The 19,059-nt window shown below is 41.0% G+C and overlaps 1 protein-coding gene across 2 annotated transcripts in view; it reads left to right on the top strand.

Annotated features, from left to right (window-relative positions):
- Positions 1-9,848: 9,848 nt before the first annotated feature.
- LOC122554790 (leucine-rich repeat-containing protein 52-like) overlaps positions 9,849-19,059 on the top strand; it is an 18,214-nt gene continuing 9,003 nt past the window's right edge. The window contains exon 1 of one of the 2 annotated variants that reach the window (XM_043700167.1): positions 9,849-9,873. The gene's annotated coding sequence lies outside the window, so the exon portion shown is untranslated. Of the gene's footprint in view, positions 9,874-9,913; positions 10,181-19,059 lie in introns of those variants that run through there. The other variant, XM_043700166.1, reaches the window with a different exon arrangement.

Here is a 19,059-nt window from a genome sequence, read left to right as displayed (position 1 = left end):
GTAGCGGGTCTGTTCCAGGACATATCTGAAGAGCTTTGGGGAAGAGGAGATGACCCAGAGGGGGGTGCAGTGAGAGAGAGATCACTGAGATCCTTGTGGAGGGAGGAGGAGAACTCCTTCAAGGTGGGCATCCTTGGAAGCGGCTTTGCAGTAAAGTTAGATCAGCTAGGAGGAAGTGAGGACTGCAGATGCTGGAGCTCAGAATCGAAAAGTGTAGCACTGGAAAAGCACGGCAGGTCAGGCAGCATCCGAGGAGCAGGAGAGTCAATATTTTGGGCAGGAATGTCTGATTCCTGATGAAGGGCTTATGCCCAAAATATCGACCCTCCTGCTCCTTGGATGCTGCCTGACCTGTGCTTTTCGATTCTGATTTCCAACATCTGCAGTCCTCACTTTCTCCTAACTCTTTCAAAGGACTGGGTCAGACACAATGGGCTGAATGGTCTCTTACTTGTGGTTTTATTCTATGACTTTATTCTAGGCTATTTGTTTATTAAATGGATACCCTGGCCTTCACACTATATCTGCTCTTGTTGCACAAAGTTCCATTACGTCATTAAGATGTACCTCCATGATGTTTATTTGCCTCTCTGTTTAAAATGCCACACAGACAGAGAGAAAGGGAGACCATAAACTAATCCCTTTTCCTAATAATACGTATGTGAGGAAATATCAAATCAAACATCTGCTGCTGACTATATCCATTCTATTTTTATAGAATTTAACCAGGTAACTAACATTAAAAATGTAGCAAAGTACTGTGGATGGTGGAAATCTGAAACAAAAGCAGAAAGTGCTGGAGGACCATTCTGAAAAAGGGTTACTGTACTCAAAGCGTTAATTCTGTTTCTCTCTACACAGGTATTGCCAAGTATTAAAAGTACATTTACAGCAGTTAGATTGCAAATTTAACTTTCAAATGGAATTAAATTGTTGTATGCCTTAGAAGGAAGCTGACATAACTCTTGGATCGAAGCAAAGTACTGTGGAATCTTAAAATAAAAATGAAAATTTCTGGGAATACCTCAGCATGTCACACAGAATCTGCAGACTGAGAAACACAGTTAGCATTTCAAGTTAGTGAGGTTTTGTCAAAACTGGAAGAAGTGATGTAATACTTTATAAAGCAAGTACAGAAGCAGGCAAAGGTAAAAAGTTCTGCAGAGCAGAATGGGAAGTATGTAACTGAATGCTCAAATTACGTCTTTTAAAACATACATTAACAAATCTCTTTTCTATTCTTTACCTCCAGCTTTCCTGCTTTCAGAAGTCATCCTTTTTAGATTAGATTACTTACAGTGTGGAAACAGGCCCTTCGGCACAACAAGTCCACACCGCCCGGCCGAAGTGCAACCCACCCATACATTTACCCCTTACCTAACACTACGGGCAATTTAGCATGGCCAATTCACCTGACCTGCACATCTTTGTGACTGTGGGAGGAAACCAGAGCACGCGGAGGAAACCCACACAGACACGGGGAGAACGTGCAAACTCCACACAGTCAGTCGCCTGAGGCGGGAATTGAACCCGGGTCTCTAGCGCTGTGAGGCAGCAGTGCTAACCACTGTGCCACCGTGCCGCCCTCTGTGCCACCCTTTTGTGTGGGGCCACAAAATGAATTGAATATTGCTATAGCCAGATGAAATTGGCTGTCTTATATTTGCAGATTTTCTACACTAGGAGTATTGTGCACCTTCACAACCCAAGTAATGGGACATGTATTGCCATGACTAGGTAACAGAAGTTTTAAAAAATGGCAATGATACACTTGAATGAAGTCTTGGCGTGAATGCCCTCTGTGACACAAGTAAGGTTAATTAGATTAGATTACCTACAGTGTGGAAACAGGCCCTTCGACCCAACCAGTCCACACCGATCCTCTGAAGAGTAACCCATCACCCTCTGACTAATTGACCAAACACTATGGGGCAATTTAGCATGGCCAATTCACCTGATCTGCACATCTACGGACTGTGGGGAGGAAACCGGAACAAACCCACGCAGACACAGGGAGAAAGTGCAAACTCCATACAGTCACCGGAGGCTGGAATCGAGGCTGGAGTCAAACCTGGGACCCTGGTGCTGTGAGGTAGCAGTGCTAACCACTGAGCCACTGTGCCGCCCTTGCTTGGTGAAATTATAAAAAAACACACAATGTACTTCACTGCTGTTTGCAACACCATAGGCATGATGAGGACAGGACAAAGCAGTAAGGCATGTTGGTGCCCTATGTATTAGAACTTTAAGATTATTTAATTTTGGATTTACATATCTTGCAGGCTGTACTGCACCATTACTCAATGAGAAAGCAACACCACCTACTGGACGGATACAAGAAATGTGTAAATAATCACCACTGAACTGAAATGAAGAAACTACAGTATTACGTTTTCTGTCACAGCGTGGAATAGGAAAAGTTTTGATTTTACAGTTGGCTCAATGCAGTTAGCAACTTTGAAAGCTGCGATATAGGGAATCACTATTAACAGAAGGTAAAGAGGTAGCATGTAAAGGAGTTAGGACTTTGGAAGGAAGAGAATCGAAGGAGCATGAGTTGGATATTTTGGAGGAGGTCAGATATGAAGGTGGAATTTCTGGGAAGAAGTATGGGGAGGGTGTGGGGCAGGGCGGGGTGGACAGAGATTAGGGTAAAGCAGTGGTAGAGACAACAACACAGAGATCCTCCGACAATCAAGGAAATTTTTGATATTTTTGTGCTGAGCATTTGGACAGATGTGTAGTGAGTGTGGTTGAAGGCTAACATGTTTAAGGAGTTGTAGTTCATCTGTGCTATTTCATTTACTCTAAACAAATCATTATTTCTCCGATCAATATAATGCGCATCAAATATCAAGATTAAAAGAAACAATAGTTTTTGGCTTGCGTTATAAGTAGCATTTTGAGGACATTTCTTCTGCCTAACCTGTAATGCACCAGGGCTGAATTCCATGGGTGGCACCTTCTGGTATGTTACCGAAATTGTTATAATTCCTGTAGGTCCCGGCACCTGGATATTTGACCATGGGGAACCTGAGTTAACCCCCTCTCACTTAGATTAGATTAGATTAGATTACAGTGTGGAAACAGGCCCTTCGGCCCAACAAGTCCACATCGACCCTTTGAACAGCGTCCCACCCAGACCCATCCCACATCCTACTCCTTAAACCTATTTTCCCGGGTCTCTGGCGCTGTGAGGCAGCAGTGCTAACCACTGTGCCACCGTGCCGCCCACTTGGTGCTGCTGTGGCTACTGAACAGTGATCACCAGTAGGAGGCAGATTTTCATTGTTAACTTCAGGGTCTGTGGGCCATGTATATCAATTTCCTTGCTACCGTGGCTGAGATTAGTGAACAAATCCGGGAGTAATCCTGATCAGTATTTTAAGGATTTTCCCTCTTTACAATGGTACATAACACCACTTATCTCTAGGAATCCAGTCACTGTGAAGGTAATCACATTATAATCTCAGGTACAGGTGAGAGATCAGGTTCATTTGTCAAGTAGCTAATAAACAGTGTTTAGGGGTATAATAACTTAGAGAACAAAAAACTGTAATTTAAATTTTAAGCCAAAAAGGGCTATTTTAAAAAAAAAACATGATTAATATTTAAAAATCACACAACACCAGACTATAGCCTGGTGTTGTGTAATTCTTAACTTTGTACACCCCAGTCCAACACTGGCATCTCCAAATTATGATCGATATTGATGGTCCCCTGTTGGCTTAAACAAGGCTCTCTGATTCCGAACAATATGTAATTTAATTTCAAATTGCTCAGGCAATTTTTGAAGAGAGATATCGTGATGGATATCTTATTAGTCTGTATGGTGCTGTGCTAATCTGTGCCTTCATTCTCAGGTAGAATTTAAATTCTACTTTTGATATTATATTGATGCTCAATAAAATCTGCAAGAGCTGACCTTTTAGGTCAGCTGCCTAGGGTTGTTAATCTTTCAGAGTCTCTGTTAATGGAAATTTGTGACACACTGTTATGCAGTATATCGGGACTTTAATGGGTGATGTGTGTTTTCATTAAAGCTAATCATTGTTAGTGTAGAAGTGAAAATAAACCTTTTCATCTTTTTAATCCACCAGCATCAATAAAAGAATGAGAGCTAAAAGTGCTTGTGTTTAATGCCTAGAAGAATGTGTATACACCACCCTAATGAAAATGCTCAGCAACGTGGAATTCACTTGTTATTGCTTACATTCTCCACCCTCATTCTCAAACAAACACAGTACTGGGACCTGTTGTCAGCATATTGCTCACACAAAAACGACCAAGAGGAGGGCAAGTTGTCAAGCCACCAACTCACAACAGATGCTCAATCCACTCACACTCACAGCAAGAGAAAAGGCATAGCTTTTTCAGACTGAGGTTTTTCAATCATTTGAAGAACTATTGAACCAACATTTTAAGACCATTGGTGCTTGTACTCTTTTATAGTAGGAGCAGAGTACTGCACTTGAGCCTAGGCAATTTGGGACTGAATATTGTCGGGTTGTGATTCTACAATTGATGTTAAGATTGTGTTTGCAAAATGTGCTGACACTCTTCGGAAGGCTAGAATTCTGAATCATGTATTGAGCCTCATGTGGAAAAATACAACAATTTGGTGACAGGATTAATCTCAAACATCTTCAGCTACCACATGTTTGGTAATGATTACACAGTGTTTAGTACGAGTTACAATCAGATACTGATGCAATCTGTGTCCAAATGTAACATGTCCTGGATTATATTGAGACATAGGCTGGTAAGTGGCAAATAACACTTGTACGACCCAAATGCTAGAGAATGTTTATCTGCAAGAAAAGGGAATCCAGCATTTACTTATAACATCCAATGGTATTACCTAAATCTGCCAATATCAATGTCCTGAGGATTATAATTGAGCAGAAATTTATCTGGACCAGCATGCAGATACTATGGCTACAAAAGCAGATGAGAGACTGGGAAGCAAGCAACACACACACCCTCAAAGCCTGTCCAGCATCTTTGAGGCAAGGGTTAGGAATGTGACTAAATACCTTCTACTTGTCTGGCTGGATACAGCTCCAACAACATTCAAGAAGCACGCCCCTATCTGGATATGCAGGTTGCTAGATCAGCAGCCCATTCACCTTGTGACACATGCTTCTTCCAGCACTGGTGCACAGTGGCAGCAATGTGTACTATCTGCAAAATGCACTGCAACAACTAACCAAGTGGCACGTCCCAAACTCAAATGCAGTCACATGGGGATCACCACCATCTCTAAGTCACACACCATCCTTGGATTTATGTTGCTGGCTTTTTACTGAGTTAAAACTCCCCCCTAAAAACACCATGTGTGTGCTGACACCAGCACTGCAGGGGTTCAAGAAGGTGGCTTATTACCCCTATCACTACGGCAATTAGAGATGGGCATTAATTGCTGGTCATTCAACTGAAGCTCATATCCGAAAAACAAATAATAAAAAAATCATTTCTCAGTTGAGGTTCCCAGAACAATAAACACTTGGTCAACCTTTTCCCTTGTTCCTCCACTGGACTTACGGGGGCGGGGAGGGATCTGGTAGAACGCCCAAGGAGGTTGGACCCTTTGTATTCATCCAATTATTAGCATTAAATAAGGTCAACACTTCACCCCTAAAGAAAGTAAAACCTGCATTTATTTACAGCCTTTCATGACATCAGGATGTCCCAAATCCAATTAATTTATTTATGTTATGGTTTTGACTTTGTTGTGATAGTAGGTAATTCAACTGCCAAATACTGCATAGCCAAGATTCCACAAAGTGCACAATATATGGCTAAATAATTTGTTTCAGTACTATTAATATAGGAATAAATGTTGGCCAAGACACCAGGAAGACATGTTTAAGTTGTTGTTGTCAAACAAAACTCAATCTTTTGTCACAATTTTCCTGGAAATTGAACTATATTCTCAGATATTTGCACCATGAATATATTTTGGAATGTTAATTGTTCCTCTTCCCACAAATGCTGCCAAACGTGCTGAATTTCTCCTGTATTCTCTGTGTTTGCTCCATGAATACACTTCAGATGATTGGGAAGTTAGTGATGTTACTCTGCCCACTATTCAAGTGAACAATACCATCACCTTTGTTCCACATGTCAATGTTGCTTATGTCATCACGTTTTCTTGTTTTTATAGCAGGTGAATAAGACACACCAACATGCCAACAAACTGGTTTATTTTAAACAAGGTACATGAATGAACTGAATACAGATTTTGTCATGAGGCCTGTCATTGTTATACACTCCTTGACTGATGAAAAGTGTCCAAACATTTGACTGTTTTAGAGTAAGGATTCTTTCATAATTGCTGAACCAATGATAACTGGTCCCTAATTTCTGTATGAAGGGCTGATGAAGTGCTTTTGCCCAAAACGTTGATTTTCCTGCTCCTCGGATGCTGCCTGACCTGCTGTGCTTTTCCAGCGTCACTCTAATCTTGACCCTAATTTCTATAACTCAGTGCCATATGCACATTTTGTATTTCAAGGAAAGGGAGACAGAAAGGAAAAGAGAGGCAGAAAGAAAGAGAGACAGAGAGAGAGAGGGAAGCGCACACTGAGAGGGTAAGACATCAGCCACCAAGTTGGCAATCACCAAGCCATCAAATTGGATGCAGCTTTTCCATTATAGCTTTCCCTATACTTTCTAACACAATTGTTGTATCTTGGCTACAATACTAACTGGATAGAGGCCCAGAATGTCCTGAAACATTGTACTAATGATTCTAGTGTGCCATTATTCCTGCATTAAGTTCCTGGACAATATGGTAAAGTAACATAATGCCTCAGGACCTCTGTACTGCACATTTGTTTGCTTAATACAATTACAGTTACTTTATAACTGTAATTATATTAGCCCTGCCCTTCCAATGAGATCAATGACAATCCTGAATTTGGAAAGAAGGCTGATTTGATAGCCATTGCCATTTAGGTTCAGTGTTGGTAGCTTGGCCTTAGGTTGATTTATCTCTCCTAGATAGATTCTATAAATATATTTCTGACAACAGGTGAGTCAAAAAAAAACAGAACTACAGCAAGTGAACACACTCTGAGGAGCAGTGTTTTTACACCTTTTTGTATATCATGGCTTGATTTGCAGAAAATACTTAATTCGCAACAACATGATACCTTGCTTAGATCTATAAATTTTAGAAACCATGATTATTATATCCTCTCCTCCAAGCTGCACTTTTTTTTTCTCCTTGTACAGGCCATTGGAAATATTTAAAGTTTTGCTTCATTAACAGAGCATTAAATATAATAGGAGCATTTTGTACAAATATATGGAAACTTAATAAGCTTCCTTTTTGGAGATCTTGCCTGTTCAGTTAGGAAGATTTGAATTTTAAATTGTCTGGGCATTAAATTCTGGCATTTCCTCCTTATACCACTCTTACTCACTTTCCCCTTTTAAAGCACACCTTAACAATTATTTTTTCGCCAAGGTTTCGGTCACTTGACCTGAATGGTCCTTAATTATATGTTTCCGTGGTCATATTTTGCCTTGTACCATTCCTGTGCACTGCTTTGGGGATGTTTTATGTTAAGGGTGTCATATAAATGTAAGTTATTGCTGTGTATAAAGGATGCATTAAAAACTGGGACACTGAACTGTAGAGTTGTTTCTGTGATACCTAGTAACAAATAATAACTGATGACTACATAACATTCAGTATCATTCATGACTCCTAAGAAACTGGGCTCGGGCCTTTCTTAAATTCACTCACGGGGCCTGGGCATCACTGGTTAAACTAGCACTTTTTGCCTTTCCCTAATTGTTCAGAAGGCTGTAAAGAGTCAACCACATTGCTATGGTCTGAAGTCACATGTAGGCCAGATCAAGTAAGGACAGCAGTTCCTTTCCTAAAGGATATTAGTGAACTAGATAGGTCCGTGGTCATCATTATACTCTTAATTCCAGAATTTTATTGAATTCAAATTCATCTACTGTGATGAGATTTGAACCCAGATCACTATAACATTGATTATTTGGATCGACAGTCCAGTAATAATGCCTCTGGGCCAATGCCTTTCCACTGACAAGTGATAAGTTATATTTACTACACACTTGCCAGCAAATGACCATCTCCAACAGGAAATAATTCAACCACTGTCATGTGCCATTCTATGGCGATCCCATCATTAAACCCCTACCATCATCCTGAGGGTTGCATTTACTGGAAACTGAATTGGATGAGACATATAAATATTGTGGATACAACGCCAGGAATTCTGCAATGGTAATTTACCTCCTGACTCCCCAGGGCACAAATGAGGAGTGTGATGGAATACTCCCTGTTTTCCTCGATGAGTGCAACTCTAACAAGACAGAAGAAGGTTGATACCATCCAGAATAAAGTAAGCTACTTGGTTAACACCCTATCTGACATCTTCAGCATTCACTCTCATGATCATCGGAGACTAGCGCAGCAGTGTGTGCCTTCTACAAAATACACTGCAACACTTTTCAAAGCTCCTTTGACAGCACCTCCTAAATGTGAAATCTTTAAGTTCCCGGAAGCAACATATCACCTGACTCGGAACTTGCAACCCTGTTCCTTCACCAGGTCAAAATCCTGGAACTTCCTCCCTAACAATACTCTGTGTACAAATACAATGCATGGATGGCATAGTTCAAGAAGGCAGCTCACTGCCACCTTCTCAAGGGTATTTAGAAATGTGCAAAAAATGTTGCTGAGCCTAGTGACGCCCACATTCCGTGACTAAATCAGGAAAAGCTCCATGTGATGTAGGTATTCATTGTGCTGTTAGGCAGGGTGGCTCAGCAAACCTCCTCAGCAAACCACCTACTGCCTACGTACTTCCAATACAAAACTGCCAGGGTGTGTCTCCACGTACTCACCTAACCTTGCAAGATTTTCCTGTTTGACGTTTTCATTTTATGCCACACAAGACTGATCCTGAATTTATTTTCATTTTGTATTCACATTCCGGAGTGGAGAGTGAGAATATTCATGACGTAGTTGAGCTGGAGACTGGCGAAAAGCACAGATATAAGTTTATAAAATCACACTGTGTAAAGTTCGTTTGGGCCATCACAAGCGACTTTTTTAGCAAGAGTTTGTGGTGACTGAATTAAAAAGCAGGATAATGTTAAGTTTCATTGTTATCTTGTTAGTGAGTTCAAAGGGAGTTCAATAATTGTCAATTTTAAAGATGATAAAACATACATTGGTTTGTAGGAGACTTTTTTTGAAACATCACTTCAAAGAATTGGAGAATTAAAGAAGAAGATATGAAACAAACACAGTTATTGCTAAAAATCACACAATGCCAGGTTATAGTCCAACAGATTTATTTGGAAGCACTGGCTTTCAGAGTGCTGCTCCTTCGTCAGGTGGTTGTGGAGAATAAGATTGTAAGACACAGAATTTATAGCGAACGATTACAGTGTGATGTAACTGATGTTATTCTCCACAACCACCTGATGAAGGAGCAGCACTCTGAAAACGAGTGCTTCCAAATAAACCTGTTGGACTACAACCTGGTGCTGTGTGATTTTTAACTTTGTACACCACAGTCCAAAACCGGCGCCTCAAATCATGACAGTTATTGCTGTGCACATTGGGCTGATATACTTTTTTCCCAATGCTGTGTCAATATTTTTTATTTTATTTATTCCTTCCACAAATATTTATTTTGAAAGTTTGCATTGACTTGATTTTGTTCCATAATAGTTACATTCTTGAGACATGATTTTAATTTTATACAAAAATGTGGGCTGACAGCATTTCAACTGTCCATGAAGAACCTTAAGAATATTTTAATACAATCAGACTCCACCCCATTGCTAAACTTTTATTGCATTTAGAATTATTGCTGGGTAAGTTAATCATCTTCTGTTCCACATTTGCAGTGTTAATTATAATTTTTTTACATTTATTTATGTGAATGTGGATTGCTGGAAATGGGTGGTTTGAATGAGGTCATCCAATCACATCAACATTAGAATATGGGCCTGCCCAGTTCCTATAAGTTTATAGTAAGATTTTCCCCAGTCAACACATTCTCAGATCTTAGAAGGACGGAGTGTGAGTGTACCTTTTAAGTGCTGAATTTAATCAAGATACAAGTAGAAAAGTACGATTGTGATCCAAAGCATAAAGAATATTTTGGTGACCCTGTTGCAGGTAAGGTTTATTAATGAATGCTTTTTTGGTTACAGTAAGTAATCAAACAAAGTAAATAAATTCTATCTCTAAGTACTTAAAAGAAATGGCCTTTGTCCTGGGTGAGGATAGCACCTGTAGGTGCTTTGACAAATCTATTCACTGTACAATAGTGATCTTTCCTCATATTGTGTAACAGTCAGATGCTTAGGATGACTTCAGTGCTTTGTCTACTAGAGGCAGAATGAGACTGAAGAAATTAGTAAGGTGGTTGCAGATTTACAGTAAAATTATAAGATTCAAATCTAGGAATAGCTAATGTTAAAGCAATAACAATTACTGACATATTTGAAAGATAATATTTATTGGTCTAAAGGGGTCTGTTGCAAACTTCTCTCTAACCAATAATCAGTTCTCCTGGTGCCAGAGTCCAGCCTATCACTAAATGGCTGCAGAGCACCTTAACAGAGGATAGTGAACAACTGGCACTTGTGGTCACATTGGGACTGACAACATAGGGAGAAGAAAGGATGTCACCTAGCTGTTAGGATCTACGGATCTAGGTAGACAATCAGCAAGCAGCACTTGAAAATGAGTAGTCTCTGGAAGGCTTAGGTGGAAAATTGGTGTAGGAGTGAGGATGTTAGATTCTTGAAACTTTGGAATCGTCTCTTAAGGAGCTGGGATTTGTACAGGCCAGATGGTTTGCACCCGAACTGAACTAGGACTAAGCTCCTTTGTAGGGCATTTTCCTAATATCACTGGGAGGTTTTTCAGGGAATCAGTTTAGTTCAGTTGGCTGCATCATTGGTTTACAGAACAGTATGATATCAACAGTGTGAGTTCAATTTCCATCTCAGGCTTGAGGTTACCATGAAGGATTCTCCTTCTCAACCTCTACTCTTGGGAAATAAGGCAGGGCAGGTGACTGAGGTGTCACTAGGGGAGCACTTTGGGGCCAGCAACCATAATTCTATTAGTTTTAAAATATGATGGAAAAGGATAGACTAGATCTAAAAGTTGAAGTTCTAAATTGGAGAAAGGCCAATTTTGATGGTATTAGGCAAGAACTTTTGAAAGTTGATTGGAGGCAGATATTCGCAGGAAAAGGGACGGCTGGAAAATGGGAAGCCTTCAGAAATTAGATAACGAGGGTCCAGAGAAAGTATATTCCTGTCAAGGTGAAAGGAAAGGCTGGGAGGTATAGGGAATGCTGGATGACTAAAGAAATTGAGGGTTTGGTTAAGAAAACGAAGGAAGCATATGAAAGGTATAGACAGGATAGATCAAGTGAATCCTTAGAAGAGTATAAAGGAAGTAGAAGTATACTTGAGAGGGAAATCACGAGGGCAAAAAGGGGACATGAGATCGCTTTAGCAAATAGAATTAAGGAGAGTCGAAAGGGTTTTTACAAATACATTAAGGCCAAAAGGTTAACTAGGGACAGAATAGGGTCCCTCAAAGATCAGTAAAGTGGCCTTTGTGTGGAGCCGCAGAAAATTGGGGGAGATACTAAATGAATATTTTGCATCAGTATTTACTGTAGAAAAGGATATCGAAGATATAGACTATAGGGAAATAGATGGTGACATCTTGCAAAATGTCCAGATTATGGAGGAGGAAGCGGTGAATGTCTTGAAAATCCCCAGGACCTGATCAGGTATACCCGAGAACTCTATGGGAAGCTAGAGAAGTGATCGCTGGGCCTCTTGCGGAGATATTTGTATCATCGATAGTCACAGGTGAGGTGCCAGAAGACTGGAAGTTAGCAAACGTGGTGACACTGTTTAAGAAGGGCGATAAGGACAAACCAGGGAACTATAGACCAATGAGCCTGACGTCGATGGTGGGCATGTTGTTGGAGGGAATCCTGAGGGACTGGATGCGCATGTATTTGGAAAGGCAAGGACTGATTAGGGATAGTCAACATGACTTTGTGCATGGGAAATCATGTCTCACAAACTTGATTGAGTTTTTTGAGGAAGTAACAAAGAGCATTGATGAGGGCAGAGTAGTAGATGTGATCTATATGGACTTCAGTAAGGTGTTCCGCAAGGTTCCCCATGGAAGACTGATTAGCAAGGTTAGATTTCATGGAATACAGGGAGAACTAGCCAGTGGTGGTGGAGGGTTGGTTTTCAGACTGGAGGCCTGTGACCAGTGGAGTGCCACAAGGATAGGTGCTGGGTTCCCTACCTTTTGTCATTTACATAAATGATTTGGATGTGAGCATAAGAGGTATACTTAGTAAGTTTGCAGATGACACCAAAATTGGAGGTGTAGTGGACAGCGAAGAGGTTTACCTCAGATTACAACAGGATCTGGACCAGATGGGCCAATGGGCTGAGAAGTGGCAGATGGAGTTTAATTCAGATAAATGCGAGGTGCTGCATTTTGGGAAAGTAAATCTTAGCAGGACTTATACACTTAATGGTAAGGTTCTAGGGAGTGTTGCTGAACAAAGAGACCTTGGAGTGCAGGTTAATAGCTCCTTGAAAGTGGAGTTGCAGGTAGATAGGATAGTGAAGAAGACATTTGATATGCTTTCCTTTACTGGTCAGAGTATTGAGTACAAGGGTTGGGAGGTCATGTTGCGGCTGTACAGGACATTGGTTAGGCCACTGTTGGAATATTGCGTGCAATTCTGGTCTCCTTCTTATGATTTTAGCGAGATGGAGAGTTTGAACAGGTTGGGTCTGTTTTCCCTGGAGCGTCGGAGGCTGAGGGGTGACCTTATAGAAGTTTACAAAATTATGAGGGGCATGGATAAGATAAATAGGCAAAGTCTTTTCCCTGGGGTGGGGGAGTCCAGAACTAGAGGGCATAGGTTTAGGGTGAAAGGGGAAAGATATCAAAGAGACCTAGGGGGCAACCTTTTCACGCAGAGGGTGGTACGTGTATAAGGGGTGGAATGAGCTGCTAGAGGAAGTGGTGGAGGCTGGTACAATTGCAACATTTATGAGGCATTTGGATGGGTATACGAATAGGAAGGATTTAGAGGGACATGGGCCGGGTGCTGGCAGGTGGGACTAGATTGGGTTGGGATATTTGGTCGGCATGGACGGGTTGGACCAAAGGGTCTGTTTCCATGCTGTACATCTCTATGACTCTATGACTCTTCCTTCACCTGAGGTCTGGTGGCCCTCAGGTCAAATCACCACCAGTCACTTCTCTCTCTCATGAGAGAGCAGCCCCTATGAGAAAGTGAGGACTGCAGATGCTGGAGATCAGAGCTGAAAAATGTGTTGCTGGAAAAGCGCAGCAGGTCAGGCAGCTTCCAAGGAGCAGGAGAATCGACGATTCGGACATAAGCCCTTCTTCAGAAAGGTCTGGTAAGACTATGGCGACAACAATCAGTCAATTGGCATGATTTAACTTGGCAGGTGTGTAGGAAGCAGGATATAGTAACAAACAAGGTCTACATAGTGCAGGGAGAGATAGATAGTACTAAAATAAAGAGTAGCAAGTTAAAGGGTGGGGCCAGAGAACGGGAGAATCAAATGAACTCTAAAGTTTACTGTGCACGTATGTGAGTGCACAGAGCATCGTAACTTTGATGAGTTGCAGCGGAGAGTGGAAATATGATATTGAAGCTTGGTTCAAGGAAGGGCACAACTGGGTGTCAAATTTTTGGGAAAGATAGGGAAGGAGGAAAGGTGGCCTTATTGATTAAGAGGAACATTACAGCGCTGGAGAAGGAAGATGACCAGAGGTATCAAGGGCAGAACAGACTTGGCTACAGGTTGGGAACAAAAAATATGTGATTAGATTGCTTGCAGTCGAGTATAGTACACCAACACATGGGAAGGTTGTAGAAGAACAATTGCAGGAAATTACAGAGAGGTGCACAAGTTTCAGTATAGTTATAATGGGGCTTGAAGTATCCAAACATCAACTGTGATAATTATAGCATAAAACCAGAGAAGGGTAAGAGTTTCTGAGGTTTAGTAAGAGAACTTTACTGCAGCCATTTGTTTTTAGGCATAAGAAAGGTCATAAGAATGGAATTCTTAGAAATGAGTTATTCAAACCTGCTCAAATGTCAGTACAAATAATTAGTGCTTGATCTTCAGGGCTTCACACTTTCAAACCAATACCCTTGCAATGGTGAGCGGTCAGGTCAAAACTGCATTGCCACAATAAAACACGTCAGCTGCTCCAGACAGCTGTCTGGCAGTTTCAGGTGAAGTACTGTTCTTGTTCTTTAAAAGTGTTCACTGATGTGCAAATTTTAAAAAACCTTTGCCAGAATGTGTTTTTGAAAATTATGTTATGACATAGGCTAACATGTAGATCATAGAAACCCAACGCATTTTCTCTGAATAAAGTATGTTGCTATGGGAACCCATTATATATCCAAGTGGTACCTCGTTTTCTTGCTTGATGCAGAGAACATTCTTTGTTCCAGTCCTATTCAGGCCTTCTTCCTTCACCTCTTTATTTAGTACATTGAATGACTGTACCATTAGCTTTTCCTATGCTCAGTCCAAACTGGAAAATTTCATCAACCTTACTTTCGATTTGCACCCTGCCCTTGAGGTCATGGTGTTCTATTTCCAACTCTTCCCTTTCTCAACTTCTCATCTCCACGTCATGGGATAGGGTGCTGCCTAAAATCTATTAGAAGTCCCTAACTCCCACAGCTATTTGTTTTAATTTTGGTAAAATGACAAAAGTAAACTGACAAACTGATTGTGAAATATAGTGCAACCCTTGACGAACTATCATTTACCCTTGAGCTTCCCCTCACTGTTACTGACCCAGTGGAACTGTCCTATTATCCCTGACCTTCCAACTGTCTTCATTGACTCATCCTGTATCTTCCTTGACTTATCCTGTGTTATCCTTGAGTCTCAGAATTTCACTACTCACTCTCTCTGAATAAGTCTTGATCTCCCTGCAATCATGTTTGACCTACTCTCTGTAGAAATTAACCTTTCCTGTGTAGCCCAGTGTCATCCCTTTTTCCTCCAGCAACAATATATCTCCCTCATTGTCTCTGTCAGCCATATCCCTTTTTCCTTTCACAACCATCATTCAATCTCAATACATGTACAGCCCCTCTCTGCCAATGAAGTTCCCAGACAAGAAATGCAGCTCCAGCTCAATGCAAGCCCACCAGGAAGATTGCCTCACCTGTTGAATTTGAAGACACATATTTCTGCTTTGCTGTGTACTTTGTTCCAAAGCTCCAAATTACTTTGGTGAAGTTGTGTTTTAATGAGGGTGCATGTCATGCTATTACATTAGGAAGAGGTTCCTGTTACTTGCCATCAGGAAGCACATCCACACTCAAGCCTTCACCAATGAAATAGCCAACTTTAGGGAGCAGACATTTTGCTCCCTGCTCTATTGCATCTCCCCATCTATCTCATTTCCTGTGGCCAGGACCTTCATGATCTTATTAATCTAGAAAGGCTTCAGAAGAGATTTACCAGGATGTTGCCTGGAATGGAGAGTCTGAGTTATATAAAAAAAGGTTGGATAGGCTGGGCCTCCTTTCACTGGAATGTAAGAGACTGAGAAGTAACTTCTAGAGGTTTATAACATCATTAGAGATACAGATAGCATTAATAGTAGGTGTCTTTTCCCTAGGATTGGGGGATTTCAAGACTTGGGGAATTTTTTTAAGGTGAGAGGAGAGTGATTTAAAAATGACACAAGGTAATTTTTCACGCAATGGGTGGTTTGCACATGGAATGAACTTCCTGAGAAAGTAGCGGATGTGGTCACAGTTACAATATTTAAAGGATGTTTAGATAAGTGCATGGATAGGAAAGGTTTGGAGGGATATGGGCCAGGAGCAGGCAGGTGGGACTGGTTTATTTTGGGATTAGGTTCAGCATGTGCTGGTTGGAATGAAGGGTCTGTTTCTGTGCTATATGTTTGTATGACTCCAAGAGACTTTGCACCCCTGCTATCCTGGTTTCCTTCCTTCTAACATTATCTGTTCCACCTCTACCTTGCCACTAATTTTCTCCAGTAGGGCAGCCAGCTTAAATCTATTTTAGTAGACTGTAATGATGGCTCAACAACTCCCTCAATGGTCTTCCTCAGTTCCTGATGATGCTGTTATGGTATGCTACCTCTTGAGGAGAGGGGGAGGGCATCAGTTGTAGGAATTCTCTTTTTTGTTTGGTGTGAAAGCTTCCAGAGGCAACAAGACTACCACATCTAAAGCTAGGTAGCTATTACTCATGTTGCAAACTTCAACTTCGGATTACCCAACAGAGTTTTTGTGCAAGGCATTATTGTCAATCTCTTTGTGTAGGAGAAACATTGAATTCAATTGATGTGCTTCACAATTTTTATGTTTACATATTAAATATTTGGCTCCCACACCTCTTGCCTGGTTTGGAGGTAGATCTTGTTCTTTTTAGTAGATTATATGTAGACTCAAATGTGGGTCTCAAGAAAAGGTTTGCAGTTGGTACAAATTTGGGCAAACTTAGCTGGTAGTGAGGAAGAAAGCCTTAGACTGGAGGAAGCTGTAAATGGTCCAATTAGTTCATGGAAAATGGAATTCAATCTAGAAAAGTGTGGGGTAATACATTTTGGGACGTGCAATAAGATAAGCAAATATACAATATACAGGAGGGTACTGAACTGTGGAGTTGGGGAAAGTGACATAGAGTCATACAGCACAGAAACAGACCCTTTGGTCCAACCAGTTCACGCCGAACATAATCCCAAACTAAACTAGTCCCACCTGCCTGCTCCTGGTCCATTTCCCTTCAAGCCTTTCCTTTTCATGTACTCATCCAAATATCTTTTAAGTGTTGTAATTGTGCTCACAATCCACCGCTTCCTCAGGAAGTTCATTCCACACGCGGAACACACTCCTTTTAAAAATGTTGCCTCTTCTGGATTCTGGGTAATCCGAGATGGAGGATGGGAAAAATTTCTGGCTGTAGCAGCTGCTCCTTTTTTGAGGTATTTTAGATGTTGGAGGTGATTTCCTCAAATTCCAGGAGCAGCAATTACTGTTTTATATGATGTTGCATTGTTTTGGAACTTTGGAGAAAAAAAATTCAAAACAACAGCACTTTTAAAAGGGAGAGGAACAGACAAAGGAAGCACATGGTGAGGTCAGTGCAGGAGAGGAAGAGAAAAAGAAACCCACATTACTAACTGACACAGCAGTCAACCTGCACAGTTACTGCCTTTACTGTTGAATTCATGTATCATTGGACATCGGAGTGTGTCTGGGAAAATTAACAAACAGTGAAATTCACACCTGATCTTGGAGGAACCTGTTTGGGAGAGGTCACACAACAGAAATAGATAAGTGGATATTTTAAGCATGGCCTTACAGTAAGTCTGCAGTAGTGAGTAGAGTGGGTTCTTTCTTGATTATATGTTTTATTGAGATATGTCTTTTGATTAAACTTAAAATATAAGCCGTAAGTATTAATTTAACCTGGAGCAGTGTTTTGTAGAGGAATAAAACAGTGCTATTTTCTGGGACTGTAGATTGGAAGAAGCAAAAATGGCCTTTAGTAGAATGATATGCTCTTCTTCTCAGATGTGGGAGTTTAGAGAGAGTTTACTGAGTATTATATCTGCAATAAATGCTGTTGGTTGCAAATCCTATCATATCGAATGGATTGGTTGGAGACACAGTTATAGGCATTGAGGAATTTACAAGAGCAAGAGGAAAGACTTGATTCTGGGTAATCCAAGATGGAGGAAGGGAAAAATTTCTGGCTGTAAGAGCTGCTCCTTTTTTTGAGGTATTTTAGGTTTTGGAGGTGATTTCCTCAAATTCCAGGAGCAGCAATTACTTTTTTATATGCTATTGCATTGTTTTGGAACTTTGGGAAAAAAAGTCAAAACAACAGCAGTTTAAAAGGGAGAAGGGCAGACAAAGGAAGCACATGGTGAGGACAGTGCAGGAGAGAGACAGAGAGAGAACCTGCACAGTTATCGCCTTTGCTGTTTGAATTCGTGTATCGCTGGACATCGGAGTGCATCTGGGAAAATTAACAAACAGTGAAATTCACAACTAATCTTGGAGGAACTGTTGGGCGAAGTTCACACCACAGAATCAGATAAGTTAATTGTTGTTTTAAGTCTGTCCAAGAGAAAGGCTGCAGTAGTGAGTATAGTGGATTCTTTCTTGATTATATGTTTTTGGAAATAGGTTTCTTGATTAAACTTAAAATATAAGCCATAGCTATTAATTTAACCTGGGGCAGTGTTTGTAGAGGAATAAGACGGTGTTATTTTCTGGGCTGTAGATTGTGAAGGAGCAAAAATGGCCTCTGCACTGATATGTACTTCTTGTCAGATGTGGGAGTTTAAAGAGAGTTTAAGGGTTACTGCGCATTATATCTGCCATAAATGCTGTTGGATGCGAATCTTATCAGATCGAATGGATCGGTTGGAGAGACAGATAGAAGCAATGAGGAATTTGCAACAGCAACAGTACATGATGGATGGCAGTTATAGGAAGGGGGGAAAGTCTCAGATACAGTCACATAGATGGGTTAACTCCAGGAAGGGTGAGAGAGGTAGGCAGCTAGTGTAGGAGTCTTTTGTGGATATACCCATTTCAAACAGGAATGCTGTTTTGGAAAATGTAGGCGGTGATGGATTCTCAGGGGAACGTAGCACGAACAGCCAAGTTTCAGGTATTGAGACTGGCTCTAATGCAACGAGGGGTACATCAGCTTGCAAGGGATCAATTGTGTTAGGGGATTCTGTAGTCAGAGGTACAGACAGACGTTTCTGTGGCCAGCAGAGAAAAAGCAGAATGGTGTGTTGTTTCCCTGGTGCCAGGATCAAGGATGTCTCAGAGAGGGTGCAGAATGTTCTCACGGGGGAGAGGGGCCAGCAGGAGGTCATTGTCCACATTGGAACCAACGACATTGGAAGGGAAAAGGTTGAGATTCTGAAGG

This window comes from Chiloscyllium plagiosum, chromosome 11 (assembly GCF_004010195.1).
Source record: "Chiloscyllium plagiosum isolate BGI_BamShark_2017 chromosome 11, ASM401019v2, whole genome shotgun sequence".
NCBI lineage: Eukaryota > Metazoa > Chordata > Chondrichthyes > Orectolobiformes > Hemiscylliidae > Chiloscyllium > Chiloscyllium plagiosum.
This window is presented reverse-complemented; position numbering and strand designations above follow the sequence as displayed.